At 38.2% G+C, this 22251-nt stretch overlaps 2 protein-coding genes across 8 annotated transcripts in view; both read left to right on the plus strand.

Moving 5' to 3' along the window:
• Nucleotides 1-5415, plus strand: part of FZD6 (frizzled class receptor 6) — a 282950-nt gene extending 277535 nt beyond the window's left edge. Inside the window, exon 7 of the transcript XR_014017721.1 lies at nt 5392-5415. The gene's annotated coding sequence lies outside the window, so the exon portion shown is untranslated. The remainder of the gene's footprint in view (nt 1-5391) is intronic.
• The window catches only part of RIMS2 (regulating synaptic membrane exocytosis 2), a 568944-nt gene that overhangs the window by 31902 nt on the left and 514791 nt on the right, over nt 1-22251 (plus strand). The gene's annotated exons all lie outside the window — the stretch shown is intronic.

The following is a 22251-nucleotide window of genomic DNA, read 5'->3' on the forward strand; positions in this document are numbered from 1 at the left end:
GGTAAAACTTCATTCCCTCTTGAACCATTAGTTCTGTGCATTTTTGTCAGAAATAGAAATTGACTATCATGACTTGCTCTATCACATAGAATTTTAATGGCTTAGAAGTGCTAAAATTTTATTACCAGTTTTTGAGCTTAGGGCTCACATTTGAATTGTTTCTGCATGAGAAAAACACCCTTATCCACTGTTATTGAACACTGAATGGCTCTGGAAATTAGCTTTTGTTGCAGAATTGATAAAGTTTCTGAGTTCAAACTATAATTACAAGGCAGAACTGTGCTTATATGTGGAACGTATACTGTTGTAAAGTCATTTCAGTGACAACTAATATTTATCACAAAGAATTTCAATTGCTTTATATGCTTCCCATGTTGCCAAAAGTTAAAACAAGTAGGAAGCTCTCCATTCCCACACAAGTTTCCGGTGGATCTATTTTCTCAGCTCAAACTTTGATTCCAACAGCATTTTTCAGACTTTGATGCAAGTGCAAAAAATTTACATATTTAAAGCTTCATTTAACTATGCAGTTGAAGAGCTACCACTCAAACTTAATCTGCAATGTAATGATGTGCTAAATGGCAAATATCAAGAGAAGAATCTAATTCAATTCCCTGCATCCTCTTAGTGAAGAATATAGTCAATTAAATCATATTCTCATGGATATGGATATCAGTACTTGATATTTGTTATCTGTGTCCAAAGACGTTTATAAGATGAAATATGTAAAATTATATTCTAGATCAGCATTAACAGAAGAACATTTGCAATTGATTTGGATGATTTGGAGGACTAACTTTGAATCCCAACTGAGTAAAGTGTTATTCTCCCCACAAAAGAATTCTGTATATTCTCATTAATAGACCTATATTATTGCACTCGGTTGTTTGAATTTTGTCAATAGGAATTCTGTGGAAATGTGTTTATTCTCTTGTTATATTAGTAGTACATATTATCCCCAATTTTGTCTTTTGACCCCAAAGCCTAAAATATTTACTATCTGGGCCTTTAAAGAAAAAGTTTGTTGACCTTTGATTTAGGCCAATAAATACTAGTAGATACTAATCTGAAGTCTGTACATTGTGTTGGCTTTCTTCTGAGTAATCAAGAGGAATCTTAAGCTTGAAATGTCCAGTTTACTGTTGCCTCTTTCTTGCTAAAAGAAAATTTTTTTGAGGAACCTTTGAATATAAATTGTTATTTACAACTTCAGAATATAATTATATATGGTTGCTCTCAACATTATCATGTCCTTTTTTGCATCCTTTACAAAGTGTGGACTAACCAGAAACAACTGTAAACTGTGTACAGAACTAGAACAACTATCTTCATCATCAGCTCTGAAAGTCAGAGCTCCTTTCTTCCAATGAAATTATATCCTAGCATTGTCAGAATTAGCACTAGTAGAGATTAGGCTAGTAGGAGTAGAGTAGGTATGGAGGGTTAGTATAAGTCCTTCTTCCTCCCTTGCTATGCAGCCTATCAGTTCACCCTTAATTACTTCTAAATAGTCTAGCAATGAGCTATACTGCTAGAAAAGCCTTATCTACACCCATATTCTAAGCTTTTGACTCTGATATTAGAAACTACCAAGAGCCTTGTTCATAAATGTGATTATTCATTCCATAAGTGGCATATCAGCCTCAAATATATCTCCAGGATTTTAATATTATAATGTTTAACCCCATCATTGAGGTGATCATAGCGAAAAGAACTGCTTAGAATACCTGCAGAGCTTTGTCAGAGTTCTACGTTAGCTTTTGACTAGCTTCCAAGAGCCATTAGTGAACCTTGGCCATATGGTCTGCTTCTGCACTTTTAATTCTTGTCAAAAGGTGAGGCAAAAAATTGGGTTGATGATAGGCTTAGCAAAGGGTGATGAGTTAGGCTTTCAGGTAGCTAAATGTGACAAGATGAGTAGAGCTCAACTTTGATAATCTTCTGAATAAGCTTAGAGTGAAGGAGAGAAGGTGAAAAGGCATAAGGAGCAAAGTTAAGGAAGGGGCTAAAATTTAGAGTGGCAGACACTGTGCTAGGTGCTCTACATGTATCATTTTATTAAATTACAGCAAAAAATCTGAGAGTGAGGCACTACCATGCTTATTTTATAGATGAAACTCAGAGATCAAGTAATTTAAAATAGTAAGTAGTAGATTAGAGCTCAGTCCATCTGTCTTTAGTACTTGACTCCAATGATACAGTTGACACAGGTAGATACTATAGCAGGAGAAATAGCCAAACATAAAACAATAGTTTGGGACACCTCTGACCTTAGCTTCATCATATTTTTTGTTGTTGTTGTTTTGTTTTTTGTTTTTTTCTTTGCGGTACGCGGGCCTCCCACTGCTGCGGCCTCTCCCTTTGTGGAGCACAGGCCCCAGATGCGCAGGCTCAGTGGCCACGGCTCATGGGCCCAGCTGTTCCGCAGCACGTGGGATCCTCCTGGACCAGGGCACAAACCCGTGTCCCCCGCATCGCAAGTGGACTCCCAACCACTGTGCCACCAGGGATGCCCCATCATATTTTGTTTTATTGGGAAGTCCAATTGTGTTTGATCCAAACTTTTTTCCTGGGAGTGGAACTGCAGAGAATATTCTGATCTCTATTTTTGTTGTTAAACTTTAGGAGGAAACTCTTTTGACTTTGCCTTAGTAGAAACACATAAGGGCACTTCTGTGGGTATGGGATTGAAGACAGATTTTACATAAGAAAAAACTTTTAAGTTTATTCATATATTTTTGTAGATGTGCTACATGTGTAGAGGAGGCTTAAAGAGTTTCCATGGACCTATGAAAAAGCAATAAGAATGAATTAATGAGAAAGTATTAATATGGTGTGTAGAAATTGTGAAAAAAATCTCAAGATATACACTGGTCAGACTGACTGAGTAATGTCTATTTTTGAATTGTAAAGTTTAGAAAAGATAAGAAGATATCTACCGACGGAAAGCCTCAGATGTTGTCAATAGTCTGTAAAACAAAAACAAACTAACAATTGATTAATTCACTGATCTATTCATCTAACTTTTATCTCCACCATGCAATAGCATCTTTGCTAGGTGCTGGGGAATATAAAAATGAACAAGACATGGTCTTTGTCGTAATCTCTCTAAGTTATGGTTTTCTCTTTCATTAAATTAGTTTATAATACTTAACTTTAAAGGATTTTTCTGTGAGTTTTTTTTTTTTTTTTTTTTTTTTGGCTGTATGTGGGCCTCTCACTGTTGTGGCCTCTCCCCTTGTGGAGCACAGGCTCCGGACGCCAGGCTCAGCGGCCATGGCTCACGGGCCCAGCTGCTCCACAGCATGTGGGATCTTCCCGAACCGGGGCACGAACCCGTGTCCCCTGCATCGGCAGGCGGACTCTCAACCACTGCGCCACCAGGGAAGCCCTTCTGTGAGTTTTATATAAGAGAATATATTAAAATTCTTATAAAGCATTTGGCCACATAATAGAGATTCAGTTAATACAATAGTCTAGTAAAGGAGATCAAGAAGTGAACAGTGATTGTAATTGTAATTGAGATATGTACAAATGGTATGGGTATAACTCCTCAGAGCAGATGGCAATGAATTCTGAAGAAGGCTGAACACAATTGGGAAACTGAGTTTTGGAAATGAAAACTTATAACAGCTCAAAAGGTGTCTCACAAGGTACTTCCTTGGTGGTCCAGTGGGTAAGACTCTGTGCTCCCAATGCAGGGGACCTGGGTTCAATCCCTGTTCGGGGAACTAGATCCTGCATGCATGCCGCAACTAAGAGTTCACATGCTGCAACTAAGAGTCTGCACGTCACAACTAAGAGTCCGCATACCGCAACTAAAAGCCCTCATGCTGCAACTAAAAAGATCCTGCATGCCACAACAAAAGATCCCGCATACAAAAACTAAAGATCCCACATGCCACAACGAAGATCCCGAGTGCTGCAACTAAGACCCGGTGCAGCCTAAAGAAGTAAATAAATAAATATTAAGGTGACTCACAAACTGGAGAACACTTATACCACAGAAGTCCACCCACTGGAGTGAAGTTTCTGAGCCCCATGTCAGGCTTCCCAACCTGGGAGTCTGGCAATGGGAGGAGGAATTCCTAGAGAATCAGACTTTGAGGCTAGCGGGATTTGACTGCAGGACTTTGACAGGACTGGGGGAAACAGAGACTCCACTCTTGGAGGGCACACACAAAGTAGTGTGTGCATCAGGACCCACGGGAAGGAGCAGTGACCCCATAGGATACTAAACCAGACCTACCTGCTAGTGTTGGAGGGTCGCTGGGAGAGGCGGGGGGTGGCTCTTTCTCACCATGAGGACAGGGACACTGGCAGCAGAAGTTCTGGGAAGTACTACTTGGCGTGAGCCCTCTCAGAATCCTCCAATAGCCCCACCAAAGAGTGCAGGTAGGCTCCAGTGTTGGGTCGCCTCAGACCAAACAACCAACAGGGAGGGAACCCAGTCCCACCCATCAGCAGACAAGCGGATTAAAGTTTTACTGAGCTCTGCCCACCAGAGCAACAGCCAGCTCTACCCACCACCAGTCCCTCCCATCAGGAAACTTGCATAAGCCTCTTAGATTGCCTCATCCATCAGAGGGCAGACAGCAGAAGCAAGAAGAACTACAACCCTGCACCCTGTGGAACAAAAACCACATTCACAGAAAGATAGACAAGATGAAAAGGCAGAGGGCTATGTACCAGATGAAGGAACAAGAGAAAACCCAAGAAAAACAGCTAAATGAAATGGAGATAAGTCACCTTCCAGAAAAAGAATTCAGAGTAATGATAGTGAAGATGATCCAGGACCTTGGAAAAAGAATGGAGGCAAAGATTGAGACGATGCAAGAAATGTTTAACAAAGATCTAGGAGAATTAAGGAACAAACAAACAGAGATGAACAATACAATAACTGAAATGAAAACTACACTAGAAGGAATCAATAGCAGAATAACTGAGGCAGAAGAATGGATAAGTGACCTGGAAGAAAGAATTTTGGAATTCACTGCTGCAGAACAATAAAGAAAAAAGAATGAAGAGAAATGAAGACAGCCTAGGAGACCTCTGGGACAATATTAAATGCAACAACATTTGCATTATAGGGTCTCAGAAGGAGAAGAGAGAGAGAAAGGACCTGAGAAAATATTTGAAGAGATTGTAGTCGAAAACTTCCCTAACATGGGAAAGGAAATAGCCACCCAAGTCCAGGAAGCACAGAGAGTCCCATACAGGGTAAACCCAAGGAGAAACACGCCAAGACACATAGCAATCAAATTAGCAAAAATTAAAGACAAAGAAAAATTATTGAAAGCAGCAAGGGAAAAATGACAAATAACATACAAGGGAACTTCCATAAGGTTAACAGCAGAGTTCTCAGCAGAAACTCTACAAGCCAGAAGGGAGTAGCATGATATACTTAAAGTGATGAAAGGAAAGAACCTACAACCAAGATTACTCTACCCAGCAAGGATCTCATTCAGATTTGATGGAGAAATCAAAAGCTTTACAGACAAGCAAAAGCTAAGAATTCAGCACCACCAAACCAGCTCTACAACAAATGCTAAAGGAACTTCTCTAAGTGGGAAACACAAGAGAAGAAAAGGACCTACAAAAACAAATCCAAAACAATTAAGAAAAGGGTCATAGGGACAAAAATATCAATAATTACCTTAAACGTGAAAGGATTAAATGCTCCAACCAAAAGACACAGGCTTGCTGAATGGATACAAAACCAGGACCCATCTATATGCTATCTACAAGAGACCCACTTCAGACCTAGGGACACATAAAGACTGAAAGTGAGGAGATGGAAAAAGATATTCCATGCAAATGGAAATCAAAGCTGGAGTAGCAATACTCATATCAGATAAAATAGATTTTAAAAGAAAGAATGTTACAAGAGACAAGGAAGGACGCTACATAATGATCAAGGGATCCATCCAAGAAGAAGATATAACAATTATAAATATATATGCACCCAATATAGGAGCACCTCAATACATAAGGCAACTGCTAACAGCTCTAAAAGAGGAAATCGACAGTAACACAATAATAGTTGGGGACTTTAACACCTCACTTACACCAATGGACAGATCATCCAAACAGAAAATTAATAAGGAAACAGAAGATTTAAATGACACAATAGACCAATTGATTTAATTGATATTTATAGGACATTCCATCCAAAATCAGATTACACTTTCTTCTCAAGTGTGCACGGAACATTCTCCAGGATAGATCACATCTTGCATCACAAATCAAGCCTCAGTAAATTTAAGAAAATTGAAATCATATGAAGCATCTTTTCTGACCACAATGCTATGAGATTAGCAATCAATTATAGGGAAAAAAATGTAAAAAAGAGAAACACATGGAGGCTAAACAATACGTTACTAAATAACCAAGAGATCACTGAAGAAATCAAAGAGGAAATCAAAAAATACCTAGAGACAAATGACAATGAAAACACGACGATCCAAAACCTAGGGGATGCAGCAAAAGCAGTTCTAAGAGGGAAGTTTATAGCTATACAAGCCTACCTCAAGAAACAAGAAAAATCGCAAATAAACAATCTAAGCTTACACCTAAAGGAACTAGAGAAAGAAGAACAAACAAAACCCAAAGTTAGCAGAAGGAGAGAAATCATAAAGATCAGAGTAGAAATAAATGAAATAGAAACAAAGAAAGCAATAGCAAAGATCAACAAAACTAAAAGCTGGTTGTTTGAGAAGATAAACAAAATTTATAAACCATTAGCCAGAATCATCAAGAAAAAGACGGAGAGGACTCAAATCAATAAAATTAGAAATGAAAAAGGAGAAGTTACAGCAGACACGGCAGAAACACAAAACATCCTAAGAGACTACTACAAGCAACTCTATGCCAATAAAATGGACAACCTGGAAGAAACACAAATTCTTAGAAAGGTATAACCTTCCAAGACTGAATCAGGAAGAAATAGAAAATATGAACAGACCAATCACAAGTAATGAAGTTGAAACTGTGATTAAAAATCTTCCAACTGGGACTTCCCTGGTGGCCCAGTAGTTAAGAATCCACCTGCCAATGCAGGGGACACGGGTTTGAGCCCTGGTCCGGGAAGATTCTGCATGCCGGGGAGCAACTAAGCCTGTGTGCCACAACTACTGAGCTTGTGCTCTCGAGCCCTCGAGCCACAACTCCTGAGCCCGTGTGCCATAACTACTGAAGCCTTCAGGCCCCTAGAGCCTATTCTCCACAACAAGAGAAGCCACCATAATGAGAAGCCTGCACACTGCAATAAAGAGTAGCCCCTGCTTACCACAACTAGAGAAAAGCCCATGCGCAGCAATGAAGACCCAACACAGTCAAAAATAAATAATAAATAAATACATTTATAAAGAAAAAAAGAACATGTATATCATCCTAAGGAGGAAGGCTAAAGACAAATGCTTACCGTATACCAAATGCTATCCTAAACGTTTAAAAAAAAAAAATCTTCCAACAAAAGTCCAGTACCAGATGGCTTCACAGGTGAATTCTACCAAACATTTAGAGAAGAACTAACACCCATCCTTCTCAAACTCTTCCAAAAAATTCCAGAGGAAGGAACACTCCCAAACTCATTCTATGAGGCCACCATCACCCTGATACCAAAACCAGACAAAGATACTACAAAAAAAGAAAATTACAGACCAATATCACTGATGAATATAGATGCAAAAATCCTCAAAAAAATGCTAGCAAACAGAATCCAAGAACACATTAAAAGGATCATACACCATGATCAAGTGGGATTTATCCCAGGGATGCAAGGATTCTTCAATATATTCAAATCAATCAATGTGATACACCATATTAATAAATTGAAGAAGAAAAACCATATCATCATCTCAATAGGTGGAGAAAAAAGCTTTTGACAAAATTCAACACCCCAGATACTATGTTTATGTTCTTCTGAGGTTCTGTTAATGAATATAGATGTACCCCTTATGTTAAGTTGGAATTGGTTAGCCACTTGACTAGTATTGCTTGCAAACAAACCAGTAAACAAACAACAACAACAACATAAAACCCCGCAAACCAAAGACCAATGAAAATGAACCAGCAACTAAAATTACTGCCTGTATCTTTAAATTCTTATATGTGTTTTGGAATTTGTTTGACAAAGTTAAGTTGGTTTTAAAATTTAGCGCAGTGACTCAGTTGCAGCTGTTCCAAATAATTGGTCATGAGCTTTTTATACTATCTGGCTTAATTTAACAGAGTACAGCTTCCTGCCATTTTTTCTTGTCTGTGATCCAGAATCTGAAATATACACTTCTTAAGGGATTATATCAATTGTTCATATTTAAGAATAACAATCTAGCATAGGCTTTACGAAGAGCAGTTTTTATATACTTTTTATTTTAGATACTTTCATCTGGATAGACAAAAAATAATAGGAATTGCAATGTATTTTTATTTTATTGATTTATTTATTTATTTATTTTTGCAGTACGCGGGCTTCTCACTGTTGTGGCCTCTCCCGTTGCGGAGCACAGGCTCCGGACGCGCAGGCTCAGCGGCCATGGCTCCCGGGCCCAGCCGCTCCGCGGCATGGGGGATCTTCCCAGATCGGGGCACGAACCCGTGTCCCCTGCATCGGCAGGCGGACTCTCAACCACTGAGCCACCAGGGAAGCCCTGCAATGTATTTTTAAAATAAGAAACCTGTGCTCATTGTATGAATTTAGAAAACTCAGGCATATAAAGAAGTAATCCTTACACTTAGAGACAGCTACTTGAACATTTGGCATATGACCCAATAACTACGTCTTGACATCTGATTTACTAGTTTTGCAATGATTAAAACTATTTATATATTATTGTGGTGGAAGTCAATACATACATAAACAAATCACCAGTCATGATTCAGTGAGAACCATTTCCTTTAAAAAAAAAAGATATACTTCCTTACTCACATTAGCAACAACAGTACAACCACAGCAACAAAACAAAAAGGTGTGCTCCTAATATATCTTTTTTTTTTTTTTTTTTTTTTTTTTTGCGGTACGCAGGCCTCTCACTGTTGTGGCCTCTCCAGTTGCGGAGCACAGGCTCCGGACGCGCAGGCTCAGCGGCCATGTCTCACGGGCCCAGCCGCTCCGCGGCATGTGGGATCTTCCCGGACTGGGCACGAACCCGTGTCCCCTGCATCGGCAGGCAGACTCTCAACCACTGCGCCACCAGGGAAGCCCCTAATTTAACTTAATAAACATTAGCTACTTGACAACCATAAGGATGAGTTAGCACCTACCTGACTGGGTGACTCAAGATGTTTATATAGGCAGGTGTTTTCCCTCGGACTGTTTTCGTGTCCTCAAAGCACAGTTTATACTGTGGCACTGCAATGTTTAAGTCTGTTGCACAGTTTTGGTCCTAATTCTCCTGTATAGAAGAGGAACATAACATTTGTAACACATGCACTGAAGTTAATTTCTCTGTTCAACTCTTAACTCATGTATTTATTTGAAATATGATTATAGGGAAAAATGAACTGGTTTTTAATAAACATCAGATTCTATACCTTTGAACGGATATTTATTCCTTTAAAGTAGTCATCTTGGGAGACTATAGGTTTATTCCAACTATTCTGTCATTACTGTTTACATTTTTTAGGGATTAGGCATGGGCATCTTTTGTAAGAGTGAAAGCACGAAAGAGAGAGTAAAAGAACAGAAAGAGCAAGAGCATCAGCAGGAGAGTCCCACTGTTGTGTGACATAGTTCCATCTTCATATTTTCAGCCAAACATTTAGAGAAGCCTCGTACTGGGGACTCTGGCTGGATCCTATTTAGATTCTCAACTGAGACTTGATGGACATATGGGCTAAAGACATGTATGTGTATAGAAGTTGATTATCTCTGATTAAGATTTACACCTAGCATTGGAATGCATAGCATTAGTGCGTTGATTAGGGACAGAAAATTCCAGGTACATTTTCACAAAGCTACCTTCCAGCAGCTCTCTTTAGTTCCAGTGGTTTTTGTTAAGATGTAGAGGTGCTAAAGTGAAGGAGGGAGAGAGGGGAAATCTTGGTTCTGATTTTGTGATATTATTTAGTTTTTCAGCAAATGTTGGCAATGTTACGGAAAACCCGAACGAACTTTTTGGCCAACCCAGTATTTTTGCCTCCTATAGAATTGTATTAATATGATTACTTCAATCTAAAAAATAGAAAATTGAGAAGACTGAAAGATAGAATTTTACTAAGGGTGAAAGAGGTCAAGACTAGTGCTGTAGTCTTAGAGTGCCAGAAAGCAAGAAGAGGGCTCTCTTTCCCAGTTCTTTCAGGGATACTCCCAAACTTTATCATTCTCTTTGAATTTTCACCTCCTTTCCCATACTCTTCACTCTCAATTGGTGACCTGACTTCCTACTTCATTGGGAAAATGGAGTCCATAACACACGAACTCTCTCATTTTTATACATTCTACTTAATATTTGCTTGTATATATTGATTTACTTGTATTTATGTTTTGTGGTGAACATTTGTTGGTTATTTCCTCCAGGATATTTTCCTATTCCTCCTAACAGTATCCGGTCTCCTAGTCTTACAGTTTAGGTGGTAGCTACTCTGGAACAAGATGTAGGGAATGTTCAAGAGCAGTGGTGATCTTGTTCTATATCCTTTCCCATATCCTTGTTCTATATGTTGTTTTAATTATTCCTATCTTATACTAACCCTTCATTTTCTTGGCTAAATTCTTAATTGGTTCTCTCTCTCTGCCACTCTCTCTTTCTCCAGCTTTATTGAAATATAATTCATGTATACAAATCACTCTTACAAAGTGTACAATTTAATATTTTTTGGTATATTCACAGTGTTGAGCCATCACCATGATCTAATTGTAGAACGGTTTTCTCTCCCTAAAAAAGTCCCTGTACCCATTAGCACTCATTAACCCCTTTCCCCATCCTAAGCAACCATAACCTACTTTTTATCTCTGTGGATTTGCCTATTCTGGACATTTTGTATAAATAGGATCATACAATATGTTGTCTTTGTGACTGGTTTCTTTCACTCAGTATAACTTTTTCAAGGGTCATCCATGCTGTAACATGTGTCAGTACATCATTTCTTTTTTTTTTTCTGATTGGGATAAAATACACATAACAAAATCTATCATTTTAATCATTTAAAAATGTACAATTCAGTGACATGTAGTATATTCACGATGTTGTGTAACTGTCACAACTACCTAGTTCCAGAACATTTTCATCACCTAAAAAAGAAACCCTGTACCTATTAAAGCCACTCCCCATCACCCCCTCCCCCAGCCTCTAATTTGGCAGCCACTAATTTGGCAACCACTAATCTGCTTTTGGATTTGCTTATTCTGGATATTTCATATAAATTAAATCATGTAAGGTGAAGTCTTTTGTGTCTGGTTTCTTATTTTCTTAAATTTATTTTATTGAATTATAGCTGATTTACAGTGTTGTGTTAATTTCTGCTGTATAGCAAATTGATTCAGTTATATATATGTACACATTCTTTTTCATATTTTTTCCATTATGGTTTACCATAGGATATTGAATATAGTTCCCTGTGCTTTATACAGTAGGATGTTGTTGTTTATCCATTCTATGTATAATAGTTTGTATCTGCTAATCCAAAACTCCTAATCCATCCCTTCCCCAACCCCCCTTGACAATCACAAGTCTATTCTCTATGTCTATGAGTCTGTTTCTGTTTCATAGATAAATTCATTTGTCATATTTTAGATTCCACATACAAGTAATATCATATGGTATTTGTCTTTCTCTTTCTGATTTACTTCACTGCGTATGATAATCTCTAGGTCTATCCAAGTTGCTGCAAATGGTATTATTACATTCCTCTTTATGGCTAATTAGTATTCCAGTGTATGTATATATATATACCACATCTTCTTTATCCATTCATCTGTCGATGGACATTTAGGTTGTTTCCATGTCTTAGCTATTGTAAATAGTGTTGCAATGAACATTGGGTGCGTGTATCTTTTCGAATTATGTTTTTCTCTGGATATATGCCCAGCAGTGGAATTTCAGGATCATATGGCAACTCTACTTTTAGTTTTTTGAGGAAATTTCAGGATCATATGGCAACTCTACTTTTAGTTTTTTGAGGAACTTTCATACTGTTTTCCACAGTGGCTGAACCAACTTACATTCCCACCAGTAGTTTAGGAGGGTTCCCTTTTCCCCACATCCTCTGCAGAATTTATTATTTATAGACTTTTTAATGATGGCTATTCTGTGTGTGTAAGGTGGTACCTCATTGTAGTTTTGATTTCCACTTCTCAAATAATTAACAATCTTGAGCATCTTTTCATAGGCCTGTTGGCACTCTGTATGTCTTCTCTAGAGAAATATCTATTTAGATCTTCTGCCTATTTTTTCGATTTTTTTCTGTTGTTATTGAGTTGTGTGAGCTGTTTGTATATTTTGGAAATTAAGCTCTTGTTGGTTGCATCATTTGCAAATACTTTCTCCCAGTCCATAGGTTGTCTTCTCATTTTGTTTATTGTTTCCTTTGCTGTACAAAATGTGTCTGGCTGCTTTTATTTAGCATAATGTTTTCAAGGTTCACCCATGTCATAACATTTATATTATTTCATTTTTCTTAAGTGACAGGAGAATAGTCCAGTTAATGGATAGACTAAATTTTATTTATCCATTAATCAGTTTTTATTATTAACATTAAAAAAATTGATGTATGATTGACTTATAGTATTATATATTAGTTTCAGGTGTATAACATGGTGATTCAGTATTTTTATACATTACAAAATGATCACCATGATAAGTCTAGTTGCTATCTGTCACCATACAAAATTATTACAATATTATTGACTATATTCCCTATGCTGTACATTACATCCATGTGACTTATTTATTTAGTAACTAGAAGTTTGTACCTCTTAATCTCCCTCACCTATTTCATTCGTCCCTTCCACCCTCCCTCCCCTCTGGCAACCACAGGTTTGATCTCATTATCTATGAGTCTGTTTCTGTTTTGTTATATTTGTTCTATTGTTTCAATTTTTATTTTTCATGTATAAGTGAAATCATATGGTATTTGTCTTTCTCTGTTGGGCTTATTTCACTTAGCATAATACTCTCTAGGTTCATCCATGTTGGTGCAAATGGCAAGATTTTATTCTTTTTTATGGCAGAGTAATATTCCATTGTATACATATATCACATCTTTATCCATTCATCTATTGATGAGCATTTAGATTGCTTCCATATCTTGGCTATTGTAAATAATGTTCTAATGAACATAGGGGTGCATATATCTTTTCAAATTGATTTTTTCTTTGTTTTTTTGGGAAAAATAACCAGAAGTGGAATTGCTTGCTTATATGATAGTTCTATTTTTAATTTTTTTTGAGAAATCTCCATACTGTTTCTTTAGTGGATGCACCTATTTACATTCCTACCAACAGTGAACTAGGGTTCCCTTTTCTGCACATCCTCAATAACTCTAGTTACTTGTTGTCTTTTTGATAATAGCAATTCTGACAGGTGTGAGTTGATATCTCATTGTGGTTTTGATTTGCATTTCCCTGATGATTAGTGATGTTGAGCATCTTTTCATGTACCTGTTGACCATCTGTGTGTCTTCTTTGGGAAAATGTCTAGTCACGTCCTCTGCTCATTTTTAAATCAGGTTGTATGTTTTTTTTAATGTTGAGTTGTATGAGTTTTTTGTATATTTTTGATATTAACCCCTTATCTGGTATATTGTTTGCAAATATCTTCTCACATTCACTAGGCTACCTTTTCATTTGTTGGTAGTTTTTTTTTAACATCTTTATTGGAGTATAATTGCTTTACAATGGTGTGTTAGTTTCTGCTTTATAACAAAGTGAATCAATTATACATATACATATGTTCCCATATCTCTTCCCTCTTGCGTCTCCCTCCCTCCAACCCTCCCTATCCCACCCCTCTAGGTGGTCACAAAGCACCGAGCTGATCTCCCTGTGCTATGTGGCTGCTTCCCACTAGCTATCTATTTTACATTTGGTAGTGTATATATGTTGTTGGTAGTTTTCTTGGCTCTGCAAAAGCTTTTCAGCTTGATGTAGACCCATTTGTTTATTTTTTCTTTTGTTTAACTTGCTTGAGAAGACATATCCAAAAAAATTGCTAAGACTGATGTCAAAGAGCATACTGTGTTTTCTTCTAAGAGTGTTATGCTTTCATGTCTTAGATTTAAGTCCAGAATCTACATTAAGCTCATTTTTGTACACTGTGTGAAAAAGTATGAAAGTACTCCAGTTTGATTCTCTTGCATTTAGCTTCCCAGATTTTCCAACACCATTTACTGAAGAGGCTATTTTTTCCCCATTGTATATTCTTGCCTCCTTTGTCATAGATTGGTTGCCCATACAAGTGTGGGTTTATTTTTAGGATCTCTATTCTGCTTCATTGATCTACGTGTCTGTTTTTGTGCCAGTACCATACTGTTTTTTTTTTCTTTTAGTATTAGTTGTTCTTTCTGTTTGTTTTTTTATACTGCAGACTCTTATTAGTCATCAATTTAATACGCATCAGTGTATACACGTCAATCCCAATCGCTCAATTTAGCGCATCACCATCCCCACCCCACCACAGTTTTCCCCCCTTGGTGTCCATACGTTTGTTCTCTACATCTGTCTCAACTTCTGCCCTGCAAACCGGTTCATCTGTACCATTTTTCTAGGTTCTACATACATGCATTAATATATGATATTTATTTTTCTCTTTCTGACTTACTTCACTCTGTATGACAGTCTTTAGATCCATCCATGTCTCAACAAATGACTCAGTTTTGTTCCTTTTTAAGGCTGAGTAATATTCCATTGTATATATGTACCACAACTTCTTTATCCATTCATCTGTCTGTGGACATTTAGGTGGCTTCCATGACCTGGCTATTGTAAATACTGCTGCAATGAACATTGGGGTGCATGTGTCTTTTTTTTTTTTTTTTTTTTTTTTTGCGTTATGCGGGCCTCTCACTGTTGTGGCCTCTCCCCTTGCGGAGCGCAGGCTCCGGACGCACAGGCTCAGCGGCCATGGCTCACGGGCCTAGCCGCTCTGCGGCATGTGGGATCTTCCCAGACCGGGGCACGAACCCGTGTCCCCTGCATCGGCAGGCGGACTCTCAACCACTGCGCCACCAGGGAAGCCCGCATGTGTCTTTTTGAATTATGGTTTTCTCTGGGTATATGCCCAGTAGTAGGATTGCTGGATCATATGGTAATTCTATTTTTAGTTTTTTAAGGAACTTCCATATTGTTCTCCATAGTGGCTGTATCAATTTACATTCCCACCAACAGTGCAAGAGGGTTCCCTTTTCTCCACACCCTCTCCAGCATTTGTTGTTTGTAGATTTTCTGATGATGCCCATTCTAACTGGTGTGAGGTGATACCTCGTTGTAGTTTTGATTTGCATTTCTCTAATAATTAGTGATGTTGAGCAGCTCTTCATGTGCTTCTTGGCCATCTGTATGTCTACTTTGGAGACATGTCTATTTAGGTCTTCTGCCCATTTTTGAATTGGGTTGTTTGTTTCTTTAATATTGAGCTGCATGAGCTGTTTATATATTTTGGAGATTAATCTTTTGTCCATTGATTCATTTGCAAATATTTTCTGCCATTCTCAGGGTTGTATTTTGGTCTTGTGTATGGTTTCCTTTGCTGTGCAAAAGCTTTGAAGTTTCATTCGGTCCCATTTGTTTATTTTTGTTTTTATTTCCATTACTCTAGGAGGTGGATCAAAAAAAGATCTTGCTGTGATTTGTGTCAAAGAGTGTTCTTCCTATGTTTTCCTCTAAGAGTTTTATAGTGTCTGGTCTTACATTTAGGTCTTGAATCCATTTTGAGTTTATTTTTGTGTATGGTGTTAGGGAGTGTTCTAATTTCATTCTTTTACATGTAGCTGTCCAGTTTTCCCAGCACCACTTATTGAAGAGACTGTCTTTTCTCCATTGTATATCCTTGCCTCCTTTGTCATAGATTAGTTGACCATAGGTGCATGGGTTTATCTGTGGGCTTTCTATCTTGTTCCATTGATCTATGTTTCTATTTATGTGCCAGTACCATCTTGTCTTGATTACTGTAGCTTTGTAGTATAGTCTGAAGTCAGGGAGTCTGATTGCTCCAGCTCGTTTTTTTTCCTCAAGACTGCTTTGGATATTCAGGGTCTTTTGTGTCTCCATATAAATTTTAAGATGATTTGTTCTAGTTCTGTAAAAAATGCCATTGGTAATTTGATAGGGATTGCATTGAATCTGTAGATTGCTGTGGGTAGTATAGTCATTTTCAGAATATTGATTCTTCCAATCCAAGAGCATGGTATATTTCTCCATCTGTTGGTATCATCTTTAATTTCTTTCATCAGTGTCTTCTAGTTTTCTCCTTACAGGTCTTTTGTCTCCCTAGGTAGGTTTATTCCTAGGTATTTTATTCTTTTTGTTGCAGTGGTAAATGGGAGTGTTTCCATAATTTCCCTTTCAGATTTTTCATCATTAGTGTATAGGAATGCAAGAGATTTCTGTGTATTAATTTTGTATCCTGCAACTTTACCAAATACATTGATTAGCTCTAGTAGTTTTCTGGTGGCATCTTTAGGATTCTCAGTATCATATCTTGTGCAAACAGTGACAGTTTTACTTCTTATTTTCCAATTTGTATTCTTTTTATTTATTTTTCTTCTCTGATTGCTGTGGCTAGGACCTCCAAAACTATTTTGAATAATAGTGGTGAGAGTGGACAACCTTTTCTTGTTCCTGATCTTAGTGGAAATAGTTTCAGTTTTTCACCATTGAGAATAATGTTTGCTGTGGGTTTGTGGTATATGGCCTTTATTATGTTGAGGTAGGTTCCCTCTATTCCCACTTTCTGGAGAGTCTTTATGATAAATGGGTGTTGAATTTTGTTGAAAGCTTTCTCTGCATCTATTGAGACGATCATATGGTTTTTCTTCTTTAGTTTGTTAATATGGTGTATCATATTGATTGATTTGCATATATTGAAGAATCCTTGCATCCCTGGGATAAATCCCACTTGATCATAGTGTATGATACTTTTAATGTGCTGTTGGATTCTGTTTGCTAGTATTTTGTTGAGGATTTTTGCATCTATATTCATCAATGATATTGGTCTGTAATTTTCTTTTTTTGTAGTATCTTTGTCTGGTTTTGGTATCAGGGTGATGGTGGCCTCATAGAATGAGTTTGTGAGTGTTCCTTCCTCTGCAATGTTTTGGAAGAGTTTGAGAAGGATGGGTGGTAGCTCTTCTCTAAACGTTTGATAGAATTCACTTGTGAAGCCATCTGGTCCTGGGCTTTTGTTTGTTGGAAGATTTTTAATCACAGTTTCAATTTCATTACTTGTGATTGGTCTGTTCATATTTTCTGTTTCTTCCTGGTTCAGTCTTAGAAGGTTATACCTTTCTAAGAATTTGTCCATTTCTTCCAGGTTGTCCATTTTATTGGCATAGAGTTGCTTGTAGTAGTCTCTTAGGATGGTTTGTATTTCTGCAGTGTCAGCTGTTACTTCTGCTTTTTCATTACTAATTCTATTGATTTGAGTCTTCTTCCTTTTTTTCTTGATGAGTCTGGCTAATGGTTTATCAATTTTGTTTAACTTTTCAAAGAACCAGCTTTTAGTTTTATTGATCTTTGCTATTGTTTCCTTCATTTCTTTTTTATTTATTTCTGATCTGATATTTATGGTTTCTTTCCTTCTGCTAACTTTGGGATTTTTTTGTTCTTCTTTCTCTAATTGCTTTAGGTGTACGGTTAGGTCATTTATTTGAGATGTTTCCTGTTTCTTAAGGTAGACTTGTATAGCTATTAACTTCCCTCTTAGAAGTGCTTTTGCTGCATCCCATAGGTTTTGGTTTGTTGTGCTTTCATTGTCATTTGTTTCTAGGTATTTTTTGATTTCTTCTTTGATTTCTTCAGTGATCTCTTGGTTATTGAGTAGTGTGTTGTTTAGCCTCCATGTGTTTGTATTTCTTACAGATTTTTTCCTGTAATTGATATCTAGTCTCATAGCATTGTGGTCAGAAAAAATACTTGATATGATTTCGGTTTTCTTAAATTTACCAAGGCTTGATTTGTGACCCAAGATATGATCTATCCTGGAGAATGTTTCATGAGTACTTGAGAACAATGTGTATTCTGTTGCTTTTGGATGGAATGTTCTCTAAATGTCAATTAAGTCCATCTTGTTTAATGTATCATTTAAAGCTTGTGTTTCCTTGTTTATTTTCATTTTCGATGATCTGTCCATTGGTGAAAGTGGGGTGTTGAAGTCCCCTACTATGACTATGTTACTGTCAACTTCCCATTTTATGGCTGTTAGCATTTGCCTTTAGTATTGAGGTGCTCCTATCATGGGTGCATAAACATTTACAATTATTATATTTTATTCCTGTATTGATTCCTTGATCATTATGTAGTGTTCTTCTTTGTCTCTTGTCATAGTCTTTATTTGAAAGTCTATTTTTTCTGATATGAGAATTGCTACTCCAGCTTTCTTTTGATTTCCATTTGCATGCAATATCTTTTTCCATCCCTTCACTTTCAGTCTGTATGTGTCCCTAGGTGTGAAGTGGGTCTCTTGTAGACAGCATACGTATGGGTCTTGTTTTTGTATCCATTTATCCAGTCCGTGTGTTTTGGTTGGAGCATTTAATCCTTTTACATTTAAGGTTAAGTATCGATATGTATGTTTCTCTTGCCCTTTTCTTAATTGTTTCGCATTTGTTATTGTAGGTCTTTTCCTTCTCTTGTGTTTCCTGCCTAGAGAAGTTACTTTAGCATTTGTTGTAGAGCTGGTTTGGTGGTGCCGAATTCCCTTAGCTTTCTCTTGTCTATAAAGGTTTTAATTTCTCTGTTGAATCTGAATGGGATCCTTGTTGGGTAGAGTAACCTTGGTTGTAAATTTTCCCCTTTCATCACTTTAAATATGTCCTGCCACTTCCTTCTGTCTTGCAGAGTTTCTGCTGAAATATCAGCTGTTAACCTTATGGGAGTTCCCTTGTATGTTATTTGTCATTTTTCCCTTGCTGCTTTTAATAATTTTTCTTTGTCTTTAAGTTTTGTCAATTTGATTACTATGTGTCTTGGTGTGTTTCTCCTTGGGTTTATCCTGTATGGGACTCTCTGCACTTCCTGGACTTGATTGACTATTTCCTTTCCCATATTAGGGAAGTTGTCAACTATAGTCTCTTCAAATATTTTCTCAGTCCCTTTGTTTTTCTCTTCTTCTTCTGGGACCCCTATAATTCGAAAGTTGGTGCTTTTAATGTTCTCCCAGAAGTCTCTAAGAGTGTCCTCTATTCTTTTCATTCTTTTTTCTTTTTTCTGCTCTTCAGTAGTTATTTCCGCTATTTTATCTTCCAGGTCACTTATCCATTCTTCTTCCTCAGTTATTCTGCTATTGATTCCTTCTAGAGAGTTTTTAATTTCAGTTATTGTTTTGTTCATCACTGTTTGTTTGCTGTTTAGTTCTTCTAGGTCCTTGTTAAACATTTCTTGTATTTTCTCCATTCTATTTCCAAGATTTTGGCATATCTTTACTATGATTACTCTGAATTCTTTTTCTGGTAGACTGACTATTTCCTCTTCATTTGTTTGGTCTGGTGGGTTTTTACCTTGCTCCTTCATCTGCTGTGTATTTCTGTGTCTTCGAATTTTGGTTAACTTACTGTGTTTGGCGTCTCCTTTTTGCAGGCTGTAGGTTCGTAGTTCCCGTTGTTTTTGGTGTCTGCCCCCAGTGGCTAAGGTTGGTTCAATGTTTTGTGTAGACTTACTGGTGAAGGGAACTAGTGCCTGTGTTTTGGTGGGTGAGGCTGGATATTGTCGTTGTGGTTAGCAGGACCATGTATGGTTGTGTGTTTTGGGGTGTCTGTGATCTTATTATGATTTTTGGCAGCCTCTCTGCTAATGGGTGGGGTTGTGTTCCTGTCTTGCTAGTTGTTTGGCATAGGGTGTCCAGCACTGTAGCTTGTTGGTCGTTGAGTGCAGCTGGGTCTTGGCGTTGAGATGGAGATCTCTGGGAGAGCTTTCGCTGTTTGATATTACATGGAGCCGGGAGGTCTCTGGTGGACCAATGTCCTGAACTTGGCTCTCCCATCTTAGAGACACAGTCCTGACACCGACCCGGAGCACCAAGACCCTGTCAGCAATACGGCTCAGAAGAAAAGGGAGAAAAAAAAAAGAAATAAAAAAAGAAAATAAAGTTATTAAAATAAAAAATTAAAAAATTATTAAAAACAGAAAAATTAAAAAGTAATTTTAAAAAGAAAAAAAAGCAAGCAAGCAAGTAAGGAAGCAAGCAAGCAAGCAAGAAAGAAAGGAGCATCCAGACCATAACCAAATCCACCAATGATAACAAACGCTAAAAAGTATACTAAAAAAAAGGAAAAAGAAAAAACGGACAGACGGAACCCTAGGACAAATGTTAAAAGCAAAGCTATACAGAAAAAAATCACACAAAGAAGCATACACATACACACTCACAAAAAAAGAGAAAAAGGAAAAAAAAATGAGAGCAACCAAATCAACCAAAGAGAAAAAGGAAAAAAAAATGAGCGCAACCAAATCTACCAATGATAATAAACTAAATACTAAACTAAGATAAGCATAAAACCAGAAAGAAATTAGATGCAGAAAGCAAACCCCAAGTCTACAGTTGCTCCCAAAGTCCACCATCTGAATTTTGGGTTGATTCGTTGTCTCTTCAGGTATTCCAGAGATACAGGGTACATCAGGTTGATTGTGGAAATTTAATCCACTGCTCCTGAGGCTGCTGGGAGAAATTTCCCTTTCTCTTCTTTGTTCACACAGCCCTTGCATTTCAGCTTTGGATTTGGCCCCGCCTCTCTGTGTAGGTCACCCTCTGGCGTCTGTTCTTCGCTCAGACAGGGCGTGGTTAAAGGAGCAGCTGATTAGGGGCCTCTGGCTCACTCAGGCCAGGGGGTGGGAGGGCTACGGAATGCGGGGAAAGCCTCTGGTGGCAGAGGGCAGTGTGTCGTTGCAATAGACGGAGGTGCGCTGTGTTTTCTCCTGGGGAAGTTGTCCCTGGATCACGGGACCCTGGCAGTGGTGGGCTGCACAGGCTCCCGGGAGGGGAGGTGTGGATAGTGACCTGTGCTTGTACACAGGCTTCTTGTTGGCTGCAGCAGCAGCCTTAGCATTTCATGTCCATGTCTGGTGTCAACACTGATAGCCGCCGCTTGCGCCCATCTCTGGAGCTCTTTTAGGCTGTGCTCTGAGTCTTCTCTCCTTACGCACCATGAAACAATGGTCTCTTGCCTTTTAGGCAGTTCTAGCCTTTTTCCCTGACTCCCTCCTGGCTAGCTGTGGTGCACTAGCCCCCTTCAGGCTGTGTTCACGCACCCAACCCCAGCCTTCTCCCTGGGATCTGACATCTGAAGCCCGAGCCTCAGCTCTCAGCCCCCGCCCTCCCTGGCGGGTGAGCAAAGAAACCTCTCAGGCTAGTGAGTGCTGGTTGACACTAATCCTCTGTGCTAGAATCTCTCCGCTTTGACCTCTGCACCCCTGTTGCTGCGCTCTCCTCGTGACTCTGTAGCTTCCCGCTGCCCACTTCCGCCGTCTCTGCCAGTGAAGGGGCTTCCTAGTGTGTGGAAACTTTTCCTCCTTCACAGCTCCCTCCCAGAGGTGCAGGTCCTGTCCCTATTCTTTTGTCTCTGTTTCTTCTTTTGCCCTACCCAGGTACATGGGGAGTTTCTTGCCTTTTGGGAAGTCTGAGGTCTTCTGCCAGCATTCAGTAGATGTTCTGTAGGAGTTGTTCCACATGTAGATGTATTTTTGATGTATTTGTGGGGAGGAAGGTGATCTCCACGTCTTACTCCTCCGCCGTCTTGAAGGTCTCCAAGTCTTATACTTCTTTTGGTAAATTTATACCTAAATATTTTACTCTTCTTGATGGTATTTTTAAATGCCGTTGTTTTCCTAGTTTCCATTTTTGGAATGTTCATTGCTGGTATATAGAAGTTCAATTGATTTTTGCCTATTGGTCTTGTATCTTGCAATTAGTTCTAATTTACTCAGTTCTTAATATTCTTTGCAAATGTCATCTCTGGGAAATTTTCATAGTCCCTTCTGGAGTGAATTAGTCCATAACTCTTCTTTATGTTGCTATTAATCCCTACCTATCCTCTCGTTATACAATACACACCTATAATATTTTGTTATTGTAGCTTTATTTCTAGACCTCTCAGGTAAAC

The sequence above is a fragment of the Mesoplodon bidens genome, assembly GCF_964165515.1.
Source record: "Mesoplodon bidens genome assembly, chromosome: 16".
Taxonomy (NCBI): domain Eukaryota; kingdom Metazoa; phylum Chordata; class Mammalia; order Artiodactyla; family Ziphiidae; genus Mesoplodon; species Mesoplodon bidens.